The following is a 5,276-nucleotide window of genomic DNA, read 5'->3' on the forward strand; positions in this document are numbered from 1 at the left end:
TTTTTAAACATATTTTCATTTATTTCAGAGAGGGAGAGAGAGATAGAAACATCAATGATGAGAGAGAATCATTGATAGGCTGCCTCCTGCACACCCCCTACTGGGGATCGAGCCTGCAACCTGGGCATGTGCCCTTGACCAGAGTTGAACCCAGGATCCTTCAGTCTGCAGGCTGATGCTCTATCCACTGAGCCAAACAGGCTGGGGCTAGCAGCTTATAGTTTTTATCTGTTTTGTGGGCCTGTCTTTTCTGACTTGTTTCATTGGTGAAGGAGATGCTATTCTGCTCCTTATTCTTCTTTTTCTCATATTATCTTTGTATGGGATTTGATCTCAATTATTTTGAGTTTTATTTTTAGGTGCAATCAGTTTTAACACCTTTAGAAGAGGAGGTGAGGTTGAAGAAATCTTTTCTAACTTCCCAGAACTTTTGTGTATTTATTTTAATGTAGTATTGGATCATGAGACTTGCTTTCTGAGGTTTCCTGGCTCTGCCCCCCCCCCCCCCCCCTCAGAGAGAGAGAGACACTTTCCCTTTGTGTCTGTGGTTCCTTCCAGCTGTGTCTCTCCTGCATGGAAAGGAGCTCTAGTGCTCAGTGTCCAGGTAGAGAGGCCTAGACTGCTCCAGTCCTTACACTTTGTCCATGGCCCCTTGTATTTACTGACGTTGGGACTGGAAAAAGCCCCTTCCAGTCTCAGCTGCTGTCCTCAACTTGGCCCCCAGTGCTCTCAGGTGAGGACTGCTGGCACTGTGAAGGCCTCCTGTGCTCACGCCCATCAGATGCTTCCTCCTGTCTGACACTCCCTCTGGTGCGATGCTGAGACCAGGCAGGTCTGTGCCCGGTGGTGGTTGTCTGCTCCACCCTCTCACTTTGGGGCTTCTACTTTCCTGGTAAATGCTACCCATGGGCGTTTAGTTTGGATTTATCTAATGCCATGAGAGGGTTTGGGGAAATTAAAAAACAATGCCACTGCCTCTATCTTCCTTAAAATCTGCTCATCCTTTGACATGATTATTTTACTAGTAAATGTGACAGCCCTGAAATTATCAGTCCCCCAAAGCAGAGCTGCAGAGCCCATCTGCCCTACCCTCGTAGGACTCTGGGTCAGACAAGGCTTTCTGAGTCTCCTCTGTCTCACATGGCGCCTCATGTCTGTATTTGCTCAGACTATGTTTTGAATAAGAAGGCAAAACACAGCTACCTGAAAGGCTCATGGGTAGAGGGACATTTGGCCACCATGAGAGGTGGAATAAGCATGCATGCAACTCATTTTCCCAACTAGACTTTTTTTTTTTTTTTTTTGTGATGTGAGATACCAGTCTGCAAACAAACTATAGGTGGAGCTCCAAACCTCAGATTCATCTTCATGTTACTGGTTTTACTGTAGCCTTTTTCTCAAGGAACAACTTCTTCATCAGGTAATTCCAACTCCAACAGAAAAGGAACATAATTTGCATGCAGTAGTAAACCACAAGTGTAAAAGTTCCCAGTACACTTGCTGTATTTTCCTGATTTTAAAAAGCTCATCCCACATCTTTTTCATCCCAAGTATTTACTTTTCAAATTATATTTGTCATTTTATATCCCCAATGGGTTTACAGCAAAAGTTTTAACAACACAAACAGTTTTTAGTACACATTCCATTTCTGCTTTCAGAGCACCCCAATTCCCTAGTAATATTCAAGGTGGGCTGTATTAGTGTCTCAATGCATTGAGCTCACCTAGTATCCCCTTGAGAACCTTAATTGTCTTAAAAAAAATTCCCCCCCCCCCACTCTGATGGCTCTAAGTATTCATCCATGAGTGCCTTAAAAAAACAAACAGGTATTGAGTTTTTCTTTTTCATTATTGTAGGCCCATCACTTGACATAGGTCCATGAACAAAATCAATAAATATTTGATGAACTAATGAAGGCATCTAGCCTTGGAGGATTTCTGCTTCTAGTATTAACCACCTTGTGGAGAAGACTTGGTCCCAAGAGCATCAGGACCACTGTTTTTTATTGTTCGTCTCAGTTATCACCATAATTGGCTACCTGTTCCTGTAATTCATTTTGGAGAAGTGAAATGACATTTAGTTCAACAACATTTGAACATCCAACAATCCTATTGAGTGTCACCTGGGGTTGCAAGCTGTTCCAGGCACTGGAAATAGAGCTGAGCAAGTCATAAAGAACTCCTGTCTTCCTGTAGATTATATTCTGGCAGGGAATGAGAAACAATAAACAATCCAGACCATAGCAGACAGTGGGAAGGGCTATAAAATGAATTAAAATAGGACCAAGTGATAGCAGGTGACTGGGTGGCTACTTAAAGTGTGTGTTCAGAAAAGTTCTCTTTGAGGAGATGACATGTACACTGAGACACGAATGACAAGTTGGAGCCAGCCACGTGAAGATCAGGGTAAGAGCACCCAGGAAGAGAAAACTGCGGTGCAAAGGTCTTGACGGGAAGAGCAGATGTTTAGACAGTGTGGAGAGGGAGTAGTAAGCAAGGAGAAGAGTGGTAGATGGGGTCAGAGAGATAAAGTGAACTGAGTCACTTGTAAGAGGGTAAGGAGTTTAGATTTTTAATTTGAAGTGCCATGGAAATAATTGGAGAGTTTTAAACCCAGGAGCAATCGTATCTGATTTTTGTTTAAAAATAACATTAGCTGTGCCCTGACCGGTTTGGCTCAGTGGATAGAGCGTCGGCCTGCGGACTGAAGGGTCCCAGGTTCGATTCCGGTCAAGGGCATGTACCTGGGTTGCGGGCACATCCCCAGTAGGTGGCGTGCAGGAGGCAGCTGATCTTAATTTGAAGTGCCATGGAAATAATTGGAGAGTTTTAAACCCAGGAGCAATCGTATCTGATTTTTCTTTTAAAAATAACATTAGCTGCTACTGTGAAAATACATTGCAGTAGGTAAGAATGGGTGTCATTACTGTACTAATGAGATGTCCCCTCTAAGTATGGCACTTATCACAGGAGTAGCAAGTAGGCAAATGACATCTGCCTGGAGTCTTCCTTGTTTTGGGTCCCCCAGAAAGTTCCTCTGGGCCTCTTTTCTATATCATGATGCTATATATAAAATATTCCCTTCCGGGAGTCCCTTCATGTTTCAGAGGAATGAGCAGGTAGGAACAAGCATGCAAGAGTGCAGGAGTCTGTGATATTAAAGTATGCAAGAGGTCCTATGAAGACGGTTCAGGGAAAATGTTCATGGCCATAAGGGAAGCACCTCACTTCCTAGCCTGGCCTTGGCCCACAAGGGGAGACACTGAAGCCATTTGCTGACAGAATACCCTCCATGCTTAGCCTTTAGTCTTTGGGGCAGGAGCAAGTAGAATAGTCTTCTCAATTATGTCAACAACCAACAGAATTTTTGTATCCTTAGTTTCCTGGTTACATGTACAAAACTGTCCAGTTTTCAACTTTCCTGGTTAATCAGGAAGTGAGGAATTTCAGATGTTTATCTTGGCTGGGGTGTTCTTGCTTGTTGTTTCTGGTCCCTATAAAGCTGAGAGTGCTGACCACTTGCCCCAGATGCCAAAAACTTTGGTCCATATTTACAAATCCCTTCTCCAAAAGGACCAGATACTGCTTCCCATATTCCTATATCCTCTTACTCATTATTTTAAAAACTGCCATCACCTAGTCACACTTACTTTCAAATATCAGGGACAGCATGTGTGTGGTGGTTGCTCTGTTTGTGATTATGCACATCCCTCTCTTGTGTGCTTCCTAGTCATGGTTTCTTAAAGCCTTCTCATCATAGTCTTAACATCTAGCACGTTTGTAAAATCTATTAACGTTTTAAGTTAAACATCACAAATAAGAGCTATTTTTTTTTTTTTTGGAGAATGTGCTCAATGGGAGCAGATGGCCCTGCCCCACTCCCTATTAGCTCTGCTTCTGACTGTACTACCACAATAGCAGTATGCACCTGCTGGATTTATTCACTGCTGTACCCCTAGCACCTAGAACAGAAACTGGCACATAGTAGATGCTCAAGAAATATATACTGAGTGAGAGGTTGAACGGATTGGTTTTTGTCCCGTGTTGTCTTCTGCCAGGATCCTGCCTGCATTGTATACCCTCCCTCTGACCAGCACTCCTAATGCATCAATTCCTTTAGGCTCAACCCACTATGTTTACATTCTGAGGGGAAAGAGGCAGTATACTAGTAGAAATAAGAGTTTTGAAGACACAGAAGAATTCCTTTACAAATGCCTCCCAAGAGTTATCTGCAGAAGATCCAGGAGAATCAACAGTGGGTCCCAGCCCTGGCATGCATATTTATGCTTGTAAGGGGGGAAGACTCTGCTAAGTGCTTTCAGCCATTAGTCTGAAAAGCCAGTGACCACACAGAATCACTTCAGAGAAATCCACGAGAAATATACACAAAAGGGAGTGAGAAAAAGGAGAGATCTGGATGCTGGCCTGGTGGAAGAGGGAACACCTGTGCAAGAGCTTTCAGCGAGACTTTGAAAGACAGGTCTTGTAATCACTAACATCACGAACAAACTTGCAGGGAGGCTCCCAAGAGTGGAGGCAGGTACATTGGAGGGGAGTAAAGCATCCCCGAGAGAGTTAAACCTTTAAACCAAAGCACAAAATTTCAGAGGTGATATACAAAGTCGCCTGAGACAGACCGACTACCTGGCTTGCAGGACCCCTTTGGGAAGAGACTGTGCATGTATGCACACACCCGCACAGCACACACAGAATATGCCACTGTTTGTATTTGGAGGAAGCAGCCATACTGCGCTGGGCACAGGGGCAGAAAGGACCTCGCACAGATATTTGTGTCCCCATTGCTTTCGGCAGTGATCCTTAGAAGTTAAACACTCATGTTCAATAGACTTTATTGGTGCTCTCACATTAAAAATGAGTCTCATGTTCTCTTTTAGGCAATACAAGCAATTGCCTAATACCCCCAACCATCCATTTTGTGTAGAAAGTAACGCAAACAAGCTGAAAAGTTCAGGAGTTTGATTTCCCCTGATTTAGAAACCCTGGTTAGTTTGGCCAGGTACTCTAGATCAGCAATGCTTCCTTGAATGCGGGAGTTGTTTGTGATTTGTGTGAGTGTGACAGAGGAGCTATATGACCAGAAACCCCGACCAAAAATCAAAATCATCCTAAAAACAGAAGTTATCTTGGTCATCGGTTCCTTTAACTACTTAGTCCCCCTTCTTCGCTGTGGATTTCCTTTACCAAGATGGCCGCCGTCGAGCGCTCTCCTCATTGGTCGGATTTTCTGCAGGTGGCCCCGCCCATCAGCTCGCCCCC

The sequence above is a fragment of the Myotis brandtii genome, unplaced genomic scaffold (assembly GCF_000412655.1).
Source record: "Myotis brandtii unplaced genomic scaffold, ASM41265v1 scaffold294, whole genome shotgun sequence".
Lineage (NCBI taxonomy): Eukaryota > Metazoa > Chordata > Mammalia > Chiroptera > Vespertilionidae > Myotis > Myotis brandtii.